This window comes from Fukomys damarensis, unplaced genomic scaffold, assembly GCF_012274545.1.
Source record: "Fukomys damarensis isolate Sample0158 unplaced genomic scaffold, DMR_v1.0_HiC HiC_scaffold_1, whole genome shotgun sequence".
Taxonomy (NCBI): Eukaryota; Metazoa; Chordata; class Mammalia; order Rodentia; family Bathyergidae; genus Fukomys; species Fukomys damarensis.
In genome coordinates this window covers 36,412,228-36,438,199 of record NW_022900913.1, presented here as the reverse complement: position 1 = coordinate 36,438,199, position 25,972 = coordinate 36,412,228, and the positions used below count along the sequence as shown (strand labels likewise).

The window sequence follows — 25,972 nt, the reverse complement described above, 5'->3', positions numbered from 1 at the left end:
ATGGGAAGAAGGCTATTCTTTTTATGTAGTGGCCATCTTAAGGTGAGGGATATTTAACAGAAGACATACAGGAAAATCTGTTGTACAGCAAATATAATATTTCAAAAAAAAATGACAGATTATCTGAAAATTGACTTTTTAATTCAATAATTATATAGATATATTGACCCTTGTCTTACCGTTTTGACAATGAATGTCAAATTGACTGGAACAAAATAAATTATATGAGGAGGAAGACGATTATAATGTAAGAGGTCTGCTAGAGTGTAAAGGGATAAGTTCATCTACACTCAGAAGCTAAACTGGAGACCAAAAACAATGGTCCCATAACAAGGTTCAAAACAAGGTATAGTCTGCAAATAAAGGAAGGAAAACAGACTTAAGTGTTACATTGTACTACTGCAATGTATAAATTCCCAAAGTTTCCATTCCAAGGGATTTCTCAGACTTTTTACTTGCAAAGACAATTGGCAATATTGAAGGCAGCTGCCCAAAGAAGGCTCCCCTGACCATACAGATGATGAGATTTTGTCTGATGTTAGTGAAGACATCGGAACGGAGACACAGACTGGATTTCCAAAGACCAAATTCCATGTTATGCAGGAGGAACTGGGTACTGTTATATGACAATGCGATAAACAGGAGGATGAAATTCAGGATTTAAAGTCGCAAGTAAAAAATTGGAAGCAGATTGTACATTGCATTGAACAAATAATACACAATAGTCACAGAATACAAAAATCTTTTTGAAGAAGCAAGACAAAAAAAAAGGAAAAGATTGTGATGGACTGCAGCAACAGTTGTCTTCAGTAGAAAGGGAAATAGAAAATAAAAGATGACGACAAAACCAGGCTGCCACCAAAGTGCCACACAGGTCAGAGATTTAGTTCAGTGGTTCTGCCTCCTGCCTCACAAGTGCAAGGTCCTGAGTTTGACCCCCAGAACTAGAAAAAAAAGAAGCAAGAAAAATAAAAAGGAGAATTAATGATTGGCTTCAAGAAACAGTTTAAAAAGCCGGGCGTGGTGGCGCACGCCTGTAATCCCAGCACTTGGGAGGCTGAGGCAGGAGGGTCACTGTGAGTTTGAGACCAGCCTGGGCTACATAGTGAGTTCCAGGTCAGTCTCAACTACATAGTGAGACCCTGTCTCAAAAAACCAAAAAACAAAAAAAAACCAATTGAAAACAGTTCAACAATGATAGCGTAGTTAACTAAATATCTAAAGATTAATAAAGATTAATCATTTAAAAAATAAAGATTAATGATTATACTAGTAAGAACAGAGGGAATAAGGAATAGGAGAAAAAAAAGAAGTAAAATTTGAAAAATAAATCAAAGGAAGCTGAGAATGAGAAAAGAATATAAATGATTCTATTAAGGATTAAAAGAGAACTGATAGAATCAGATAAAAAGAACAAAAACAAATAAAAAGAAAAAAGTAAAAGCAGAATAAAATAAAGAAAAATAGAAATGTGAAACATAAAAGAAAAAGTTTAAAATCTCAATCTGAAAAAAAAATGAAGGGGGTGTGTGAGAGAGAGTGTGTGAGAGAGAGGAAGGAGGAGGAGGAAGAAGAGAAAGAAAGAAAAATTAATCCAAAAAGAATTCCTCCTTGTGTGTGTGTGTGTGTGTGTGTGCGTGTGTGTGTGGTACCGGGGATAGAACTTGGGACCTTGGGCTGCCAGGCAGGCGCGGTGCCACTGAGCTACATCCCCGGCCTTCCTCCATGTTTTTGTGATATTATTTTTAATTAAGTTCATTGGTACATTTTAGGGATACAGTACAGTTACATTCATCATTGGGATCTTGTACCTTCACAGGACAGGTCTCGGTTCTCATTTTTTCCCCATGCTCCATGTTTTGAATGAATAATTTCTTTCCACGGCCTGAGTACTGGAATCTATCAGATATAGAAGAGGGATATTGAGCTGTGCTAAGGCCTCTTTTTTTTCTGTAGTCAAATTTGGGGTGTGAATACTGAATCTTGCCCTGCTTGTCCCATTGGGCGTAGTCACTCCAACAACTCCCACTTTCCACGTTCCTCTGTGCACCTCAAGCCATAACTTTCTTTGTCTGTCTTTACAGTGTGTGGGTTTATAAGGTGCCCTGACTGCTCCAGGAGCCCCTCTGTCTATACTCCCCAAGGTGTGGCCACTGCCTAAACTGAGGGATGTCCTTTCTCCTATTGGTGGATAGAGAAAGCAAGCGGACCACTGAATTCTGTACCGGATGTAGGCAGCAGGGAAAGGGTTCAAGCAGACTGTTGGACTTGGGCCAGCACTTTCAGAACCAACTCAGTCCAAAAGCTACACACTGCTGGCTTGGCTTCGCACAACAGAGGACAGCGTCCCTGTGTCCTTCCTGACCTGAGCTTAAACTTCTCATGCAGGTCTAGCCTGTGTCTAGCCTGTGTTCTCTCTGCAACTGTCTCTCGGGAGGCTGACACCAGAGACCTTGAAGTACAGTTGCTCTATAGTTGCTCTATTGTTGTTGTTACCAGAGTTCGAACTCGGGTCCTTGTGTTGCAAGGCAGGAGGTGGAACCACTGAGCTAAGTCCCCAGCCCTCTGGCTCAGTTTTAAACAATCCATTCTCCAAATGTTTTCTGAGTAAACCCTCTCAAATATAGCTGTTGTGCCGGGTCCCAGCACTCAGGAGGCTGAGGCAGGAGGATCGCTGTGAGTTCAAGACCAGCTTGGGCTACATAGTGAGTTCCGGGTCAGTCTCAACTGCATAGTGAGACCCTGTCTCAAACAAACAAACAAACAAACAAAAAACCCAAAATCAAATGTGACAGCTGTACCCTGGACTTCCCCTCTAGCGCCAGCCTGCCGCGCGGAAGGAGCTGCTTTCAGAGTAAAACTCCTTATGTTGTTTATGTAGTCTACAGTAACTCTGGGCTTCTCTTAGGATTCGCAGGGCCAGCCCAGTGTGTTTTTTCTCCCTGGTCCTTTTCCCCAGGAGCCAGGGGGAGCTTTCCAGACGCACTGCTGTTTTCTTTGCATTGTGCTCTGTTTTTCCAGCTTCTCTGTAGTTTCTAGTTTTTGTCAGCTCTCTCCTGATTCCCTGAGATCTGCTCTTTGTTTCCCCCTTTTCATCAAGTTGCTCTTTTCCAAGTGTCTCTAGGACCAAGTTCCAGGTCCTAGAGAGGCTGTATTTTTCTACCAGTCTCCATTCCATCACTTAAAATTTTTTAATTTTAATTTTTTTTTTTTTTTTTGGTACCGGAGATTGAACTGCCATCCTTGCAGGCGGCGGCACCACTGAGCTAAATCCCCGAACCTAAAAAATGCTAATAAAATATTAAAGCCCCACACAAAATAATCATTTTATTCTATTTTGATATAAACCATCTGCATAACTGAAAGAGTTGGATAAAAATTGAGAATTTTTAAATTACCGACTGCAGAAGATGTTGTCTTCCCCCTTCCACCCCAAGTTCCCACTGGAGACAGTGTGACAAAATTTCATGTGTAAAGGCTTTGATATCTCTGATTTTACTTCTATAAATTGCTTCATCAGGAGACATGGATACGGACTAGGTTTCTTAAAATTCAGTCCAGCAAAAACGTATTAATTCTGTTAGTATAAATTTTCCTTTCCTATTTATATATTTAGTTAATCACTTTTTCCCACTGTTTTAATTAGAGTTGAGAATATTTGGAAATGAACTATTCATTTACATAACTGAATTACTTTATTGCTAAAAATGCAAACACAACATGAAATTCTAAATTAAAAAGTGGTTGACTTTTCATGGAAATCAAGTCATAATTATTAGACATAAATTAGTAAACATATCAAATGTAAAAAGAAAAAGAAAAAACACTGGAAGGAAACATAGGGTTTTTTCTAGGTTTGACAGAAACAAATTATGTGTAAAAGACTGTTTAGAAAAAAGACGGTTTAGTCTGACTGTATATCAATTTTTAGTAATAGATAATATCGCAAGACAAAATGCATAATGGGAAAAGTTAATACAAGACACTAAATAAACAGTAGACAAACAGTAAATAAAAAGAAATACACATACTATACTATGTGCATTTATCCTACTCTTGGCTTCCCATCATATTTTGAATATCCTTATTTTATTTTGAGAAATGTCTATTGGGAGTAGGTCTACCCAGTTAACCAAGATATAAGCCTGTAACCCAGTCTCTGCTGGTCATGAAATACCAGCTGAACTCATCGTGAGCAGAACACCGTTCAAACTGCCAAGTTATGAAGTCATGGTGCTCAGCAGTGGGCCTCCACGTACTGGGTAAAGGGAAGCACGATCCAGCTGGAGGCCCACAGAAGTTATAGTGCATGAGAAGGTGACTCACACTTCCAGCAGATGCTCACCCAAGTCCGTAGCGGGTACACTCTGAGGGCATTTGACTGGGGAGGTGAAAGATAGCAGAAGTGGATAGGGAGGGGAGGAGGGGTGAAGGGAGGGCAGGGGTATGGGGAAAAAATGAGAACCAAGACCTGTCAGGTAAAGGTACAAGATCCCAGTGATGAATGTAACTGTACTGTATACCTAAAATGTACCAATAAACTCAGTAAGGGGGGTGGAACAGAGTGGAATAAAGGAAAAATTTTAGATTGGGGAATGCTGTCCTGGGACAAACTATTAACATACTGCCAAGGACTCCGAGGGATGGTATAAATTGCTAATTTATTAGTTCCTAAAAATATGGATGAAGCCATGCTCCATATTTAATTTTCCATGTCTGCTGAAGGAAAAACAAATCAAAAGCTCAGAGATTCGGTGCACTAGAATCAAATATTAGGCAAGACTGGAAAAGCTACCCTATGGCTATGTTCCAGGACACAGATGATACATCATTTATAGAAGCAAGAAAATAATTGTAGTGACATAGTCGAGGCTGGCTTTGAACTCATGGTAATCCTCCTGCCTCAGCCTTCCTAGTGCTGGGATTACACATATGTGTGGGGATCATAAGTATTGGTTTTAAGTACTGTTAACTTTAGTAACTCCATATGTGTTAAGTTTCTCCAGTTTAGCAGGTGGTGTGTTTCCTTTGTGGAATTCCTGAAAGTTACAGTTTCTTGTCTCTGACCTTTCGATGTGTGGTTGTCCGGGTTACTCCTACCCACGGTGGGTTGTTTTTGTTGAGCCTGTTTGCTCTTTTCCTGTGTGATCTTTCAGTTACTATGGTAACCCCATCCCATAATAGTTTGTGGGTTTTTTTTTTTTTGTTTTGTTTTGTTTTTTTTGCTTTAAAAGGCCGACGCTTGCCGGCAATAAACGTCGCCTTGATCAGACGCTAGTCTTGGCGTCCTTCCTTTCTCTCTGCCCACCTCCACCCCACTGCTCTTTCAGGTTTGAGACACTCGCGACACATATGTACCACTCTACCTGGCTAAGCAAATATTTTTACAAACTGTTTTCATTCTTGTGGTGAGGCTGAATTATTCTAAGCAATCAATTTTAGTTTGTACATGGAAACCCCAAAGAAATTCCAATGTCTTTTTTTTTTTTTTTTTTTGGTACTGGGGATCAAACTCCAGTCCTTGTGCTTGAGAGGCAGGTGTCTGAACCACTGAGCTAAATCCGGCCCTCCCAATGTCTTTTAGAAGAAATCGATATTGATGACAAAAGAAAATGTCCAGTCTATACTTTTAGAGTTTCCTCTATGAAACATTATTTTAGGGACTTAATAAAGTATTGCCTGTCTTGCTTGAGTTTTTACAGCTATACTTTCTTAAGTAATGTTATGGTTTCTTTTCTTATTTTTGGTGATTAAATAAAACATTTGGTTTTTAAAAAGAGAAAAAAATGCATTGGGTGCATGGGAATCAGTATTGCTAGAATGTTCAAAGGTGGCTTTCCTCTTTAAAGAAGAGAGATCAAGCCAGGTGTGGTGGCGCATGCTTGTAATCCCAGCACTCAGGAGGCTGAGGCAGGAGGATCGCTGTGAGTTCGAGATCAGCCTGGACTACATAGTGAGTTCCAGGTCAACTACATAGTGAGACCCTGTCTAAAAAAAAAAAAGAAGAGAGATCATTGAACTAGGTTCACTGAAAATAGCAGTAGTGATCTCAAATTAGGCATTTAGGTGGGTGGTGGCCCTTAATCATCAGAAACTAAATGGACAAAATTACTGCAATGAGCGGAAAGGCTGGAGGGGTAGCTAAGGGTATTGGCTTAAAGGGGTCCATAGGAATACTTAAGAGTATAACACCCTCAGGAAAAGTAGTCAGTCCACAGTGATATTCAACTATCTAATCAAAAGAAGTCATAGATAGGTGACCAGGAGCCCAAGAGAAATCGCCCCCATAAAACTGAAGTTCTTTTATCACTCAAGGCCAGGTAGCGAATAAAACTCTGGTCCAGGCTTGCTTCCCTGTAGGTGACGCGGGCCACAAACCGATTTGGTAACACGAATCTGAATTCATAACTGGAGTAAACATACTTGGTTTTGTTGTCACAGCCATGTCAGATTCTCAGACTCGGAAATAAGAGTTATTATAATGAGCAAGGCCATGTGGAACCCTGAAAATTCCCTTAGTCCCAGCCAAAAGAGCAAACCAAAATAAAATATCACACCCTTGGGTAGTGCAAAAATCCCTGCCATGCTTAAAGCCTAAAGAATGTGGGCCTGGGATTTAGCTCAATGGTTCTGCTGCCTTCCTCACAAGGACCCGAGTTCGATCCCCGGTACCAAAAAAAGAAAAAAAAGACAAAAGAATGCAGTAGTTGAGATCTTCAACTTATTCTTTTTAATTCAGCAGTCTGCCCACCACCTCCACAAAACAAAAACAAAACAAGCAAAAATATATGGTTGCTGGGCTGGGGATTTAGCTCAGTGGTGCTGCTGCCTGCCTCATAAGCACAAGGTCCCGAATTTGATCCCCAGGACCCAAAACCAAAAAGCAAAACAAAAATAAAATAAAATATAAATACATGTAATCTATCTATCTATCTATCTATCTATCTATCTATCTATCTATCTTAGCTAAGAAGTAGTCTCAGTTGAAGCTGCTGGGCCAGTGTGGTACCTTTTCTAGAGTAGATTAACACAATCTTAGCTAAACAGTATATGGCTATTTATAATAGTCTTCTGGAGCTGCCCAAATACTAAACACTGGGTCCTTTAAACAACAGACATTTGCCAGCCGGGTGTGGTGGCGCATGCCTGTAATCCCAGCACCCGGGAGGCTGAGGCAGGAGGATCGCTGTGAGTTTGAGACCAGCCTGGGCTACGTAGTGAATTCCAGGTCAGTCTCAACTACAGAGTGAGACCCTGTCTCAAAACTAACTATCTAATTAACTAAGTAAACAAACAAACAACAGACATTTGTTTTTATAGTTCTGGGGGCTGGATAGGCAAAATGTTTGGCTTTGATTTTGTTTTCTCCTGCTGGCTCTCTCTTTGGCCAGCAGATGGCTGCCTTCTCTTTCTCCCATGGTGTTTTCTCCCAGTGCACCCAGCTCTGACGTCTCTTGGGCATACGTGAGAACACAAAGAGAAGTCATATTGGATTAGGGCCCATCCTTATGGTAGCCTTTACTCTATCTTAACTACCTTTTAAAATGCCCCAGTCACATTCTATGGCGTTGGTGTTAAAGCTTCAACATATGAATTTAAAGGGTCCACACTCCAGTATGTCCTCATCTGAACTAATTTGTAAGAACCTCATTTTATATATATATTTTTTGGGGGGTACTGGGGATTGAACTCGGGTCCTTGTGCTTGCAAGGCAGGCGGCAGAACCACTGAGCTAAATCCCCGGCCCTAGAACCCCATTTTTAAATAAAGCCATATTCTGAGCTCCTGGTGGGTAGAGTTTTAGCATATGAATTTTGGAGAACACAGTTCAGTCTACATAGTAAATGATGACCGCTGGGCGTGGTGTGCACATCTGTAATACCAGCACTTGGAGGGCTGAGGCAGGAGGATTGCCAGGAGTTGGATGTCAGTACAGAGTAAGTTCAAGGCCAGCCTGGACTACACCGCGAGAAGCACCCCCCCACCACCAAATCCTCCACCACCAACACCAATAACAAAGTAGTAAGGATGACCCAGCTTCTACTGATGCAAAATTTTCCGCCTGTTAACACAGAGACTGATGGTGCATTTCTGACACAAAACAACAGTGAACCTGAAGGAGTCAATCAGCTTGACTGTCCTTTCCACTTCAATCCTTGGAAAGAACTGTGACTCATTTTAACAGAAATAGACCTGCCTTCTTGGCATGGTCTGGCCTAGTGCACGAGATTCTTAATTTCTGGTCCAGAATCCCATGCCTTATGACAGATCAAGGGATTCATTTTCTTGCAAAGGAGATGTAGGAATGGAACAATTAGCCTGGGGTTTACTGGTCCTGTTACATGTGCATCACCTAGAAGATGTCGGCCTGACCAAGAGACAGAGGTACCTGTGGAAGCTATGGCTGAAAGTGGTGGATCAGAAATTATACTCTGGGAGGATGGGGCATGACTTTAAAGACACAGTAAATCAGCTAACTCGACAAATTTAGACAGGTCCAGGAATCGAGCTGTAGAAATTAGGGAACTAGTGTTTCCTATGCCTGTAACTCTAGGTTCTATGAGTTTATAGTTCAGAGCAGTTAATTATAAGATGTTGCTGACCACAGGACCCTTTGCCTTCATCACGACAGAAGACAAGAACATGGCAACCATCTCTGAAGGGCTGGCATTTAAGTGCCCCATTAGTGGTAGATGGACGGTAATCAATCATGAGGGCCTAGGAAGGGCATGGTGATCACAGACTCCATCTCCTCTGAGATGAGGGTTTATATTACTTATTCAAGTAAGAAACCGGAACCAGAAAGAAGCTCTGTGGTGACTAGAGAAAACACATTGGAGTGCATAACAGGAAACCACAAGTGTCAAGTGTAAGGCAAGACTAGCTGCGGTACGCACCGTAAGTGCTCTAGCTCTTCCCACTGACCCTCCTTTCTTGATACGTTCATATATCACATCATTATCATCATGACAAAAGTCACAGTGTATTTGTAGTTAAATGTGCTGTACTACAAAACACTTCCCTGACAGGGCAAATTTAAGTTCTGACTAAATGCTGGTAACAAATTGAAAAGTCCCCTTAAATTTACCTGGTCAGGTGGTTGAAAAATGTTTCCGTGGACCAGCTCTTAGATCCATGCATCTGTAACCTGGCATCTCCTTCCCTCTGTACTCACTTCCAGTGCCAAGTGATGCCAGGTCACGGGGACCTAACCCCGGCTACTGCACCTTCAAGTTGGAATGCCCGGCCACAGTGCTAGGTGCGCTCCACAGCAGAGGCTGTATACACCTTGGGACCATTTCTACACTGGAATGGCTAGCAATACCTGGCTTCTACACAAAAGTGATCAAATAACATAAACTATATCGTCATAAATCCAAACTTAAAGGTGTTTGAATCGCTATCATGTCACTGAGACAGTATCTAACACCCACAACTTCAAGGAGAGATTTATTTTGGCTCACCGTGTTTAGAGATTTCAGTCCATGTTTGGCTGCCTCCCGGGAAGAAATGGCATGACAGAGGGTCCGGAGGAGGAAATCTGCTCAAATCATGGTGGCCAAAAGGCAGAGAGACAAGGGAGGAGCTGGAGAGGGAGATGTACCCTTCCATGCCATGTGTGCAGTGACCTACCTCTTGGTTCCAGGTCCCACCTTATAGCATCGCCGTCACATTCAGCTCTAACACCCCAAGATCCAATCCTCTTCCAACAGCTCCTCCTCTAAGCACAGGAGAGTGTTGGAGTCATTATTTATCTAAACCATATGTCTTTTTCTGGGAAAGGAAGGTGTTTAAGAAGGAAGGAAGTGAGTGGGAACGTACAGGATATTGAGGGGAGCATCTGTTTTTATTTTTAAAACTAAATATAAAGAGTGGTTGCCTGTTGATGGTATAGAGTATTAGGGTGGATTTTTTTGTTTGTTTTTTTTTTGTACCGAAGATTGAACTTGTGTCCTTGTGCTTGCGAGGCAGGTAGCAGCACCACTGAGCCAAATCCCCGGCCCTAGGGTGGATTATTTCTTATATTTAAGACCACCACCACCTTTTCTTCTTCTTCTTCTCCTCCTCCTCCTCCTCTTTTCACTGAGGATCGAACTCGGGACTTTGAGCTTTCAAGGCAGGCAGCAGAAGCACTGAGCTAAATCCCTGGCCCTAGTCAAGACTTCTTGTCATAGCTTGAATACCTGCCTATGTTTGGGGAAGGATTCACATTATGTATTTTGCCTTCCCCAACTGGTGAAAGAACTTGATCGCCAGCTTCTCACCCAGCTAACAGCCAAGGATGCAATCTTGACTTTGGCCAACAGACACACCTGGAGACTGCTTTAGAGATGAGCAAAGCGGGCTTCTTATTTTGTGTAGGTGACATGAAAAAGTGCGAACGTGACTACCTAATTAGAGGTAGCACTGAGAATGAAGGCAGGAGCAGCTACAGGGGTGGTGAGTCTCTGATATCCCATGTTTGATGAAGGAGGTACTAGTCGTATCCACTTCAGATCAGCTTATTGCGTGGTTTTTGGTGTTCCTGGAAGTTTATCTTTAAGTTTATTACCTCAGCAATCTCAAGTGGTAGTCTGTAATCGCCTTTAAGAGATCATAGTTCTGGATAAACTAGCCAGACTAGACTTGGTTGTTGGCAACAAGATTTACATATATATTTAACATAGAGAGGGCCGGGGATTTTGCTCAGTGGTTCTGCCACCTGCCTCGCAAGCGCAACGTCCTGAGTTCAATCCCCGGTACCCAACAAAGTAAAAAATAAAAAAATAAATATTTAACATATGGTGTGCACACCATATAAGAAAAGAAAAACAAATTAAACTCCAAGTTAATGCCATTTTTCCTCTCTCATATTGACAAGGATGTAAAATTTGATCTGCAGGCCTTGACTGGCATGAAGAAACAGGTCCTGTCACTGTTGGTGGGAATGAGAGCTCAATTTTAAGAAAAGATAGTCATGTGGCAATATCTTTCAAAAATTCAAAACACAAATATCTCTTTTTAAAGAAAATGTATCTTTTATAGAAGTGTTCCTTGGGCCAATGATTTAGCTCAGTGGTGCAACCACCTGCTTTGTAAGTGCAGGGTCCTGAGTTCGATCTCCAGTACGAAAAAAAGAAAAAGAAGGAAATGTTCCTATTCCGTAGAATATTCCTATAGAATGCTGCACATTCTACCTATGTTTTCATATGAACCTAATAAATGTACCATGACTTGATTTTTGAATTTTTTGCAAATAGCATCAAAGCTGATGTAAATGTAGTTCATTAGGAACTGGTAAATATGTAGTTGAACAGCTACTGAAGGGAGTAAAATTTGTCAGTTTAAAGGGGAAAAGCTCAGTATGGGAATTTTTTTTTTTTTCAGTACCAGGTATCAAACTCAGGACCCGGTGCTTGCCAGGCATGCGCAGCGCCATTGAGCTACATCCCCAGCCTGTTGGTCCCGGAATTTCTAGGGCTAATGTTGAAATAGAAAAGCTAAGAGTGGCAGGGTGAGCGAGAATGCCACCGCCTGTGGGAGAGATATGGGCAGCTAGGGATGTTGCCTAGATTGGAACGTTTCTGGAGGAAGGCAGTAATTGATAAGGTTCAGCTCTGCGGAGAGAGGTTGGGGAGGGTATTTTAGGAGATGGCTGCTTTTTCAAGAATATAGGTTTGTTGGCTGGGGTATTAGCTCGGTGGTGCTGCACCTGCCTTGAAAGCACAAGGTCCTGAGTTCGATCTCTGGAACTATCAAAAAACAAACAAATGAAATGTGTGTGTGTGTGTGTGTGTGTGTGTGTGTGTGTGTGTGTGTGTAGCTGTTGAATCTCTGCACTCATCTGTGCAACAAATGCCTTCATAGTTGTGCAGTGTGCTGGACATCAGGGCACAAATACCGTCTCAGCATCTAGGGTGTTCAGTGATAAGAGTTAGCTGACTTCGGTGGAAGTTCAAGCATTTCTGGATACATAGGGCTTGAGTGGAGAAAGATGTTAAAAGGCAGCTCAACAGTTATTTAGAGCCCATGCCATGAAAGAGTTTAGGTACTGGATATTATCCTCACAACAAAAGTGAGTCATTAAAGCTAGGGCACAGAAACAAATTTCTGTGTGGAGACTTAATGGGAATTCTGAGGCACAGAGCAAAGCTTTGTATTTAAAATAAGATAAGCCACAGAAAGCCCTGGGACAGATAGAAATGTATTCAGCTGTCATTAACCAAAAATCCAAACAGTGCTGTACTAAGAGTTATTTTATGTAGGGTCTGGAAGTAGGCATATCAAGGCTGATGAAGTAGCTCCATGTTACTAGGAAACAAGGTTTCTTTGTGCTTTTTATTCTACTATTCTTGGAGAAGTTGGTTTGTTCTCAAATACTTACAAATTTGTCACTGCCAATCTTTTTTTTTTTTTTCTTTTGCATCAGGGATCGAACTCAGGACCTGGCACTTGCAAGGCAGGCAGTGGAACCACTGAGCCAAATCCCCAGCCCCCCAATCTTGGCATCATTACTCTATGCAAGGAAGGAAGAGGAGGTAAAAGGCAGAGGGGACAAAGCCTTCCCATTTGAGACTTTCTTCTCTATGTAATGAGGAAACATCTGTAAAGGAGATTTATGCTTACATTTCATTAGCTATGCTTACTCTTGTCATAAACCACTGCTAAAGGGAATCGAATGGCACGGTTTAGGCAAGTTGCGATTCATTGCCTAAGATATGCAAAATACTTTTTTATTCTTGAGATCAAGGTTTTTCCATACACTGTATGTACATTTAACCATAGGTCTCAATTTATTTTATTTGTTTGTCTATTTATTTATTTATTTATTTATTTTTGGTACCAGGGATTGAACTTGGGTCCCTGCACTTGCAAAGCAGGCACCTGAACCACTGAACTAAATCCCTGGCCACCCACAGGGCTCAATTTAGAAATACTACCATCAGAATAGTTTTCCTTTTTTTGCTGTTGTTTGTTTGTTTTGCAGTACCAGAAAATGAACTCAGGACCTTGTACTTTAGAGGCAGGCACGGAACCACTGAGCTAAATCCCTAGCAAAATAGCTTCCTTTTGTTTCCATATCCATTTCTGATCTTTGACCTTATTCAAGTACAGAACCATTTTCTTGTAGCGTAACCAGAATTGCAGCTGATAGGCATCAGTGTATTAGTTTTCTATTGCTGTATAACAAAGTATCACGAGTTTAATGGCTTAAAAACAGCACAAATTTATGGTCTGTCAAATTTCCTAAATTAGGAGTTCCGTCACCATTTCTGGGTTTCCTGCTCAAGGTCTCAGAAGGCTGCACTCGAGGGGTGCGATCCTCCTGCCTCAGCCTCCTGAGTGCTGGGATTACAGACATGGGCCACCACGCCTGGCTTGGGGCTGCATTCTTACCTGAGGCTTGGGGGTTTTCTTCAAGTTCACCAGTCAGCAGAGTTGGTCCTCGTGGTTTTAGGTCTACAGTGCCACCTCTTTCCATAGACTATTCACACTGTGGCTATTTATTTCTAGATAAGCGTGAAGGCATCTCTTTCTGTAGTAATCTCCACCTCCAATTGGCTAGAGTCTTTTCAAATGCGACTCAACCAAAGCAGTGTCTACCTCACCATACTCACAGAGCTGCCCCCACTCACGCAGAGGGGGTTATAGAAGACATGTACCAGGGGACAGGTGTCCTGGAAGCCATCACAGAGCCTTGCCTGGACTTGCATTTGCATTCTTGTTTATTTTTTACTCTAATGATCACTGGTAAAGCCTTGCCTTTATTTTAGCACTTTTGGTACCACTTAGTATCTTGTACATGTTTTTCTCTAATAATTAAAATATAAAATATTACGTCAGGAAGAGGTAACCCACATACATACATTCCCACTGTCATTTTCTTATCTTCCCAAGACCCTGAGATATATTTTTCATTCAATGACAGCTTATTTATATACTGAAAGGAAAAAAGAAAGATTTTATAGGGTTCTTTTGGAAACACGGCAGGAATTTTAGCAAAAAAGAAAAAAAATGTTTTGCCTACACTAATTTTCTAATAAATAAAAAACAGTACCTCAAGCTGGGCGTGATGGTGCCCCCCTGTGATCTCAGCACTTAGGAAGCAGAGGGAGGAGGACCACTGCCTGGGCTACATAGCGAGTTCAAGGCCAGCCTGAACAACAAAGTGAAACCCTGTCTCAAAAAGCAAAAAACAAAACACAGGGCGACGGATTTAGCTCAGTGAATCTGCCTCCTGCATTACAAGTGAAAGTTCCCTCCATCCCCAGTACCAAAACAAACAAACAAAAAACAAACAAACAAAAAAACCTCAATCATGTTATTTATGGTATTACGTGCAGGTACTATAAGAAATGTATTCTAATCAGGAAAGAAGATATAATTACCTTACAAACTGAATAACAAAGAAATACTTAAAATTTGAGCCAACAATGAAGTTCAAGTCATAAGATTATAAATTATTAGTTGTCAAATTAATCTTATAGGCAGCACAAGTTTATTTGTCTTTCTTTCTTTCTCTTTCCTTCTTTCTCTCTTTCTCTCTTTCTCTCTTTCTCTCTTTCTCTCTTTCTCTCTTTCTCTCTTTCTCTCTTTCTCTCTTTCTCTCTTTCTTTCTTTTCTTTCTTTCTTTTTGTACCAGGGATTAAACTGAGGACCTTGCGCTTGCGAGGCAGGTGGTGGCACCACTGAACTAAATCCCTGGCTTTAGACAACACAAGTTTAGAGGGCAGGGTTTGGATTATTTATTGTAGTAGCACAAGTTACTCCAAAACCTAATGACTTAGAATGATAGCTTTATTATACCTCATAATTTTCTGGGCCAGGAGTTCAGGCAAGTCTTAGCTGGGCAGTTCTTCTGCTCCAAAGCACACTGGGGTCACTGAGTGGTCCTCAGCTGGGGCAGGCCTTTCCTAGGACTCTAAGAAGGGTCCTTCACAATCTACCACCTCACTGCTCCTTGGCTTCTGCCTTTCTGCACATCTTATTATTCAGACTTTGTGGTGCATGCCTGTAATTCCAGCACTCGGGAGGCTGAGGCAGGAGGATCGCTGTGAGTTCGAGACCAGCCTGGGCTACATAGTGAGTTTCAGGTCAGTCTCAACTACATAGTGTGAGCCAGTCTCAAAAAACAAAAAACAAACAAACAAAAAAAAATAAAATAAATAAAAAATAAATAATAATAATTATTATTCAGACTTTAAAGAAATAAACCAAAATGGAAGCCGGGGATTTAGCTCAGTTGTTCTGCAGCCCACCTCGCAAGTGCAAGGTCTCGAGTTTGATCCCCAGTACCAAAAAAGAAAGAAAGAATGAAAGAAAGAAAGAAACCAAAATGAAAGTCACAGTTTGGGTATACAACTAGAGCAAACACCCACCACCCATAACTGATCCTTGAGCTCTCCTGATTTTCCCAAAATGCAAGCTCTAACCATAAACAAAATTTAACTTTTTCTTTTTTGTCAGTCAGTATGGCAAAATTGAATCAATCAGCTTATTCCTAAAAGGAATTAAGGTAGGAAATTATGGTATGGCAAGGTGGCGGGACAACTGGGCCTGACCTGTCAGTCATGGCCACCCTTCCAGCACAGCTGCGGCATGTGGGGATCATGAGTATTGGTTGTAAGTATTGTTAACTTTAGTAACTCTATATGTGTTAAGTTTCTCCAGTTTAGCAGGTAGAGTGTTTCCTTTGTGGAATTCCTGAAAGTTACAGTTTCTTGTCTCTGACCTTTAGATGTGTGGTTGTCCGGGTTACTACTACTCACGGTGGGTTGTTTTGGTGAACCTGCTTGCTCTTTTCCTGTGTGACCTTGCAGTTACTATGGTAAACCCATCCCATAATAGTTTGTGGTTTTTTTGCTTTAAAAGGCCGGTGCTTGCCGGCAATAAACGCCGCCTTGATCAGACTCTTGTCTTGGCGTCCTTCCTTTCTCTCTGCCCCATCTCCACCCCGCTGCTCTTTCAGGTTTGAGACACTGCTGGACAGTGCTCTGCGTCGCTGGCTCGCGACAGCGGCACATGTGCAGAGTGGTCAGAGAGTCCTGCGTGGGTCGGCCTGGATCTGACAACAGAAGATGTAAAAGACTGTGGCCATTGGTCTTGTGGGCACCGTTCTCTCACACTTGCAGTGGCTCATCCCTTGTCCAAGGCTTATTTTCTCCTTTCTGCAGGGCATTTCTTTGGAGCACTTCTCATCTTCCTTTTTTATTTTTTGTTTTTTTTTATTTTTTGAGTCAGGGCCTCACTATGTAGTTGAGACTGACATGGAACTCACTATGCAGCCCAGGCTGGTCTTGAACTCACAGCAATCCTCCTGCCTCAGCTTCCCGAGTGCTGGGATTACAGGTGTGCGCCACCAAGCCCGGTTCATCTTCCTTTTTTAAAAAACCATCAGTAAATGTTAAGCTTATACATTCTTTACTTGTCCTGTCCAGCTATTTGAATAGAACAATAAGTACATGGAAAGGACCAATGGGTACCACAACATTCAGTGACCGAATCACACAGCCAATCATAACAGAGATCAATACAGTTCCTCATGGATGTTTTCTAAGGCACCTTCGCACTCCCACGGTCTGAGCTTCTCACCACTTTTTTTTGGTACCAGGAATCAAACTCGGGTCCTTGTGCTTGCGAGGCAGGCAGCGGAACCACTGAGCTAAACCTCCAGCTCTTTCTCTCCACTTCTGAGGTTCCAGTTTACAGACTGCTCTTTCCCGTGCACAACACATTTTGATATACTTCTTCGGTCCTTCCTCTGATATTACTTTTGATACTTTCTAGTGTCAGAGTGATACCAGAGGGCACTTCATTCTACGACTGCCTAGAAAGGGGAATGGCATGGGCTAAAGGGAGAAAGACAATAGAGACTTGTACAATTTCAAAATAGTTGGGGTGGGGCAGGAGGTCAGGGCCTCAGAGTGGGCAAAGGTAAAGACTCCCAAGCTGGCCACTGTTTATTGGTACACGATAATCGAAGGGAGCATCAGGTGACCTAGGAGGTGGCAGTAATTTTATGTTGATGAGGATCTTAGGTCTCCAAGGATCTTTCGCTGATGAGGGCAGTGAGGAGAGCACTCTCACAATAGTAGGTGGGATGAGATAGCAGGCTAATAAAGAGGTAGTCCTTCCACCAAGTGAAATCTTTCGATTTTTTGGAGGCAGGGTCTTGCTTTGTAATTCAGACTGGCCTCAAACTCACAGTGATCCTCCTGCCTCAGCCTCAGCCTCCTGAATTCTGGGATTACAGGCATGCACCAACACACAGTGCTTTATTTATTTTTAAAAATTTTTTTTATTACTACTCAGTTTTCAAAGAACCAGGATTGTCATCAGCTGATGTACTCTAGCCCTGAGGCATCACAGTATCACAGGACCATTGAGGCCTCAACTTGTGACCAGAGGCCACCCGCCATAGCCGGCTCTACAGCAAGGTGACACTGGGCCTTAGCCACAGTCATACGTTAATTATGAAATGACCCCCCCAATTATGTAGAATGGCTCTTGACAGAGCGAGAAGTGAAGAAGACTGCTGATGAACCCCAAGGTGGGGGAGCGTGATGAGGGGCCAGTAATCCTGGAGTCCACTGCACTCTTGCTGACTATGGAGTTCAAGGGTCAGTCTCTCCAAGATCTAAGCTCTGCTGCCTGCATTTCAGACTCTTCATCTTTGTTATCCACACCTATGCTTTGTTGAAACTTCTTGACAAATTACCCTTTTGTCTATAACATGAGAAAGCCAATTATTGCATGGTTTTCTGGACCACAGTAGAATCATCGGATGACTGACAGGTACAGTATTTTAAGGATTTTACTACTGCTGCTGCTGCTGCTGCTGCTGCTGCTGTGCTGGGAATTGAACCTACGGTTTTTGCACTGAGCTACATCCCAGCCCTTTTTAAGGATTTTTATACTGAGTCAGGGTGTGGTAGATTAGCTAATGGTCAACTTGAAACGTCCAGCTGAACTGAGTCAGCATGGTTCTGGATGTGGAAGACCCTCCTTAGAATTGTTGCCAGTGGCATAAAAGAAGAACTGGGGGTTAGATTGTATGCTGTTGATTTTCCTGCAGAAGCCTGTGGCTGGCTTTCCTGATAAGAACTCAGCTGTTCTCATCTTGGAGGAGCTCAAGGCCTCACTGTCACTGAGGATGGCTTCTACTCAGGTCAGGGGAGCTCTGGTCTTTGTCTTGATCATTGCTTCCTGGCTCCGGTGCAGAACTTCAGTCTTGGCCCAGATCCTTCACCCTACCAGAGCAGACTTTTTATCTTCCACCATTGCCCTTTGGGCCTTCTCAGAACACATCCTTGATACAGATTTGCACGAAACATTGCCTTGGGCTCTAGGCCTTTCGCTGGACTTGTAAAGGACATTGCTGTGGGATCCAGGACCTTGGCTGGATTCTTCTGGTCTCTATTTCATGAATGTCATAAAGAATACACTTGTCAAAAACAGGCTTTTCAAGAAGCAATTTAAATATGTTAAGGGACAATTTTCATCTCCAGAATTAAGGATTATTTTAATGTTACATCATTGCCTTTTCTCTTTTAATTTCCTTTTTAGTTTTATTTTAGGATTCCCTATTTTTAATGTTCATACAGAGATTTCTTTAACTGAAATACCGAATAGTTTCTTTGGTGTGAAAAACTATAATAGTACCAAGATCCTAATGAGATAATTAATAATGTGAAATAGGAAGTAAAGGGCTAAAGGTGTAGGGAAAGTGGGAAGGGTGGGAGAAAGGTAATAAGGGAGAGAAAAAAATATGAGAAACTGAAAAAATGGAAATAAAGTGTTTGTAAATGGGGAGGGGAAGTGGGGGTGAAGGGAGGGCAGGGAAAAAATGAGAATCAAGACCCATTATGTAAAGGTACAAGATCCCATTAATGAATGTAATTGTATTGTATACCTAGATTGTACCGATAAACTCAATAAAAAGAAAAAAAACATGCTCTTTGTTGTGTGAAAAAGAAAAGTTTATTCTAGCAACTAGCTGGGTGGATGGGCTGACAATGGGAAAGAGATAGCAGCAGTGAGCTGGGAGAGATTTCATCCGTGAGTGGATGGGCTAACAACAAGAGAGAGATACTAGGAACTAACTGGGAAAGGAAATCAGCTTATACAGATCTGGGGGAATTTGGGGTGGAATATTTATGAGTTGGATGCCCAAGGACAGTCCGTTCAGATGTGTGGACAATTACTGGGCTTCTTGGCACCAGAGGGGTTTGTATTCCACATTTTGAGGCCATTTACCCTATTTACTAGGAAAATACTGTTGTTTGCTGAGAGCAGCCTGTTTGCTTTTTTCCTGTTGGTTCAGGGCAGGCCTAACATTGGACAGATCTTGTGTGCTCCTTTGGATTTGACTTTTTGCATGAATATTATAAAATAATCCTATGTGTCCCGTATTAAATCTATTCCCTTGCAAAGTCTGACTTCAGCAGAGGGGCTTGCTAAATTGCTTATGCTGGACTCAAACTTGTGATCTTACTGACTCAGCCTCCTGAAATTGAAGGCAAAGCTAGGTTTTATCTGGTCCTATGAACTTTTTCTCACCTTGTTCTAAAACTCCTGCTTCCTACATGTATTTCTAGTATGAATTAGGGCTTTTATGACTCCCAAAGGGATAAAAGCAAATTTACACAAGAATTTAAAATTTTTAAAAATGCCTATATTGGTCAGCTTTTTGTTACCGTAATACCTGACAAAGTCTACTTACCAGGAAAAATAATTTTATTTAGCTCATAGTTTTGGAGGTTCACAGACCAAAATCAGGAAGTGGGGAGGGATGAAAGGGAAGAAGGGAAGGGGCAGGGTATGTCATGCATAGGTGCAAATTCCTTAAAATAGGTGTTAACACTGTGTATATCTAAAATGTATCAGTACATGTTTTGCTTCCAAAATTGAAAAAAAAAGCAAAACAAAATCAAGAAGACTCCATTTTCTTGGCACCTAGTTAAGGCAGCAGATCCTTGAAATCCTGAAGCCATTTGTCTTTTTCTTTTTGGTTTTTTTAGACAGGGTCTCACTATGTAGTTGAGACTGACCTGGAACTCACTATGTAGCCCAGGCTGGTCTCGAACTCACAGTGATCCTCCTGCCTCAGCCTCCCGAGTGCTGGGATTATGGAATGTACCACCACGCCTGGCTCCTGTTTGTCTTTTTCTTTTCTAAAAAAATTTTTTTTCTGGTACCAGGGATTGAACTCAGGACCTTGAGCTCAGAAGGCAGGCACAGTGCCACTGAGACAAACCCCCCACGCCCACTTTTTATTCCCAATAAGATTCTCTTAATCTCCTCCTTTGATTTACAACTTTCTCCTTTGATATTTGCAGGACTATAAGCCTCGTACACATGGCTTACTATTATCACCAGCCCCTTTCGAGACAACTTTATATTTTTGCTATGTGATTCCACACGCTTGAATCTCCTGGGCAGAGAGACCCCTTACCACAACAGGGGGCTACATAAAACTCTCCTCAGGAGAAATGACCTTACAAGTCCCAGATTCATCAGACACTGAAGCACTGTGTTTTCCAAGCTCAAATTGACTAAATTTCTTTCTTTCTTTTTAAATTAATTAATTTATTATCTTTTTTGAGGCAGGGTCTCACTATGTAGTCCAGCCTGGTTATGAACTTGCAGGCAATCCTCCTGCCTCACAGACTTATGGGTGTGCATGCCATGCCCAGTGAATTCTTAAATTCCATACATAAATAGGATACAATTATGAAATTCCTGACCCTCTTTTTTTTTTTTTTTTCCTACCAGGGATTCAAATCAGGACCAGCTGCTGAGCTGAATCCCTGGCCCTCCACTAGAATTCTGATTGATCCTCTCCTTTTTCTTGGGGATGCTGAAGGAACCCAAGTCTTCACACATGCTAGATAAGCATTTACCACTGGCCAACACCTCCCATGTCCTGATGGACCCTTCTCAGTTGCTTCCTAAATTACTCAAATCACTGTCTTACACCTGGAGCTACCTCACTCTGATGAAAGGGCACCCAATAAACCAGGGACTATTCCATGCACTAACCCTTGTACCTCTTGAACCCTACCTGTGAATAATCTCTAGAGATGGTACCTGAGAAGTGTTAGCTTTCCCTCACATTGAGATGGGCCTAGCTAGTGAAGACACAAGCCCCTCTTAGTGATGTCACAAGCTCCCCCAATCCCTAGCCATTAACTACATCACTCAGTCCCACCGCAGCTCCTGTAAGACCCACCCCCGTCCTTACAAAAGAAGCCATGTTGGTTTTTCCTCCCTTGTTCAGAGACAGCCTGCCACATCCTCCCCATAATTAAGCCTTGTTATGGTTCTGGTCTGGTTCTGGTTTTTGGCTCTTTTTACCTAACAAGGAGTATAAATAGGGACCGGGGATTTAGCTCTGTGGTGCTGCTGCTTTCCTTGCAAGCATAAGGGCCTGAGTTTGCTCCCTGGCACAAACAAAAACAAAAACAAGTAGAAAGAAATTTGTAATACTCAGGTAGGATAGAAGAAATAAAGTTAGGCAGAATGGAGAGAGGGAAATAAAAATTTTACAAATTGTACTTTTTTAAAAAAAATTTCTTTTTGGTACCAGGGATCAAACTTGGGTCCTTGTACTTGTGAGGTAGGCGCTGGAACCACTGAGCTAAATCGCCAGGCCTTACAAATTGTACTTTAAAGAAAAACTGCAGCTTCAAAACAGAAGTCGCTTTATTTATTTTTTTCCCTTCCAGAACAGCAAACCTGGGAAACTCCCTTTCAGCTGCAAATGGATCACCCATTCCCTTTTACTTGCAAATGACCCTCTTTCACTCACGGAGGGACCCCCTTTTGACATTTCCTGTAAGAATTGCCCACTAAGATAGGCCATGCTCTCCCGCCCTCAAAGACTAAAACTAAATTACCAAATTCTACCGAGTCTTCACCTCCCAAAACACAAAAGATCCCGAGTTTTCAACTCTGAGGTGCCTCAATCTCTCTTTCTCGCCTTACTTTCTTTCGGTACTGGGGATCGAACTCTGGCCCTTGAGCTTGTGAAGCAGGCAATAGAATCACTGAGCTGAATCTCTGGCCCCACACTTCTTTCTTGAGTGCATCCAATATCTACTTCTAATCTTTCTCATGCTTCTTTTACTGAAATGTCCTGAAAATTCTTTTTCCATGATGGGAGCCAGCAAACCTGTAACCTTATGTTAAAGGTGTTAAATTTCTTGCTTCAGCCTTGGGGATCCTCAGCTCCAGCCTGTGACCATACACGACTTTAAGGCACCAATTATAAACATTTTACCAAATGAATGCGAGTAGTTCCTAGTAGTACACTTATATGACTTTAAATTTTTTTAAAAATGCGTAATATTCCCGTAGACTATTAGGGTAAACTGAAGCATGAAGGAAACCATTGGAGCAGGCAAAAATGAAGCGACAAATGAGGATTTATTTCTGACCTAGGTGCAGGTTAGTCAAGGGAAACAAAGCCATCAACTCTGGGGGCTTGGGCAAGGGGAGACTCTCTCGGGGAGTTCGGGTAGGGGAGGGAAAGTAACAGGAGTGGGAACTTTTTGTCTCAGAGTGGAGGAAGTCTTTTGTTCTGGGGTAGAGGGAGTCTAGTAGTCTCCAAGGGTATCTGGACCTGCAGGTGTTTATCTTCAATCCAGGCCTTATGTTATGTTTTGTACTTTTCAGGATGTGTAACTGCAATGCCTGGGAAGTTTTTTCTCTTTTGCCTGGGCGGGGGTCTGACATAGACTGTTAACATTTGTTAAATTTTTTTTTTTTTTTAGTTTTTCACTTAAAAAAAACAATAATGTACTTGGACAATACTGCCTTATGAATTAACTGAGGCTTGTGTGCAATTTTCACTTGTATACCTGCATTTAAGCACCGTAATTTCCCTGGAATTCTACTTTTTTTTTTTTTTTTTGGTACTGGGGATCAAATTCAGGACCTTGCACTTACAAGGCAGGTGGTGCAACCACTGAGCTAAATCCCCAGCCCTTTGAATTCTACTTTGATTCAATATATAGAAGATTCATTTTTTTCTACTTCTTCCTCTAACAAGGGTTCAATGCATTTGTTACAATGACTCAATGACTGCCTTATTGGGGCCTATACAATACAGGAGATGAAATATGAAAATAATTATATCTCCCAACCTGTTAGTTTTCTGATAAGGAGTTTGTGTTCTCTAAGATCGAAGAATGCATTCTAGAACAATGGATGTTAAGAGTAGGGACACATCGGGCAGGGGATTTAGCTCAGTGGTTCACTGCCTGCTTTGCAAGTGCAAGGTCCTGAGTTTGAGCTCCGGTACCAAAAAAATAAGAGTACGAAAATATTTATTGAGAGGCTAGCTCCTGAGAAAGACCTGAGTGGTTAGCTGGGGACCCCACTTTGCAGGAAAGTTTTATAGAGCACAACCACGTGGTACATTGTAGGGTACAGCTATGATTAACCAATAAGGCTACGAGTATAGTTGCTTAAGTAGTAGCGATCCAATGGGAAACAAGTCACGTAGTAAGTGTGCATGAGAAGAACAAAGACTTTCCTAGGAAAGGATGGGTCCAGAGATCTTGGCCACCCATGGGGTGACTGATGTCTATCCAGACTTCATTAGCCTGCTGTTTGTTTATCTTTTGAGGAAGTATGCAGGCTTGGTCATTTTGTCTTAATCTTGAGGCCTCATCTCCAACAGATGTGTCTCTAGCCACAGTTGGGATGTTTCACCTTTGTCCTACTCTCTTGAGGGCCTAGCCCTATCTGGCTGCATGTAATGTTTCTATCTAATTTAGCTGTCTATCATAGTAACACCTATTGAAATAAACTAATCCTCACAAGAGATGGTACATTATGTAAATCCTGGCTTATCTACGAAATCAGTCTTTCTGTTTTCAGAAGAAACATATACTATCTAGTATAGGTAGTACAATGAGGGTTGGGAGGCTAGCCCCTGCTCACTGGAGTTTGGGCAGCACCCCAGGGCCAACCCTCCTTCTGTGTTCTGACAGCAGCAGAAATCAAAATAACAAAGACCCAGGAAGTACTTGAATCCCCAGGACAGCCTGATCTTCAATAACTGGTTCCCCACTGGAAACTTATAAATGGTTCATAATATGGACTGGATCTCATGTTTATGATTTAGTCAGATTGAATTCTGTGAAACACAGGAAATTCTGTGCGTACAGAAAGCATCTGAGATGACTCACCCTGTCAGTCACTCCTGTCCGTCTAATGACTCAGTGACAGGCACATAAGCTGTGGTGCATCTCCTTTAAACATCTGAAATCCTGGTATAGCTGTACGCTGTGTGTGCTTTTTATTTTCCTATTGTCCCAGACACCAACCACTGTTCTGTTTGTGCCAACCTTTTAGTTTCTGCTGGCACTGACCTGCCCCAAGCACATCTTCTCATGATCTTCAATAAATGTAGCTATTTTTCTTTTCTTTTCTTTATTTTTATTTTTACTTTTTTTTTTGGTACCAGGGATCAAACTCAGAAGCTTTACTTGCGAGGCAGGTGGTGGAACCACTGAGCTAAATCTCCAGCTAGCTATTTTTTTTTTTTCTTTTTTGCTGTTCATTTCTCATCACACACAAGAGCCTGGAATCAAATGTCAGATCCACCGTGTGATAACACTATCCAAACTTATCTTAGATTTAGCACTAAAATGCAACTCAGAGCATTTCTTGGGCTTATAGAATATTGCAGGTACTTGATCCTCAGTTTTTCTTTATGCCCTCCACAGCCTGTGAACAAACTAAAACTAGGTCTTAGTAACTTCCTGTTTGGTAAACAAACCGCAGGCAGTTCCTTCTGAATTTAAATCAGTATGGCAAAATCCTGTGAGAGAACCTCCCAGCTTTTATGTTTTGAGACAGTGTCTCCCTATGTAGTTTAGAATGTCTTTGAACTCATTATGTAGCCTAGGCTGGCCTCAGCCTCAAATGCTAAACTGGGATTATAGACAAGTGCTACCACACCTTTTCCGCATTCTAAACTCTTTACATTGTCCCTCAAAGAAACAAGCTAGAGGTCTTTATTCAAAAGCAGATACCTAGCTTTAAATCTTAGAGTTTGGAAAGATCAGATCCCGATGTCCCACCTGATAGAGAAGGCACAATCAGTAGATCTGTTTAGTTGGTTAACTCTTGGTTTGGGATATTTTTCACTCTTGGTATTATTATCCTGCTGGTCATACTGATAACATCCCTTTGCACAGTGTTCTCATAAGTGTTTTAAGTGCTTGTCAACTGGTCCCTGGCTCAGGAAATGTTCTCCACGGGGACTGAACAACAAAAATGGTATGAATTTGACTGTTTGGAAGAGGTCTGCACATGATCAGAAAAAGAGAAACAACATGTGCTAATAAGAGTAATGCTCAAGATCTAGTCACACTCTCGGCTGAAGGGAGAAAAAGATCCAAAAAGTGCTGGGGGTGGGAGTGGTGTGAAAATGTAATCAAGATGGAAACCACTCAGAGTAATGCACTCTAGGGTAAGGCAGCCCCTACTCTTCTAACAGAAAGAAGTTATCCTGGTTTTCCTGAAATGCAAGCTTGTAAACAAGGTAGAAGCTTTCCTTTCTTGTTAGTAAGACAAAGCTGAACACAAACAGCCACAGAGTAACATGCAGCTCTACTTCTAATGGAACTTCAGAAGTTATTTTTTTTCTTTCAGAGATAAGCAACCTCTCCAAACTTCCTCCTGTTGAGCAAATAAGGAACATCCCCTCCTCTCCTCAGACCAAAAAAAAAAAAAAAGCGACAGAATTTGCAGGTGCTGATAATGAAGGCCCGAAGCCCAGTTTCCTTCAAGCAAGAAAGAGGACAGAGGAGCACAAAACAGCCAAAAGTGAGAAAGCCCCTGTGGAGATCTGCATAGTCTCTGTGCCGCTTTCGCCTCTGTTCCGTTCTAGGAAGGAGCAGAAAGGCTGATCATCGGAGGCAAAAAGGGCACCCCAGCTCTCCTCAGCGCTAGCAAGCAGAGGAACCTGAGCTTATGA

At 41.9% G+C, this 25,972-nt stretch overlaps 1 pseudogene; it reads left to right on the top strand.

The window, feature by feature from the left end:
* Positions 1 to 25,972, top strand: LOC104876135 (annotated as a pseudogene).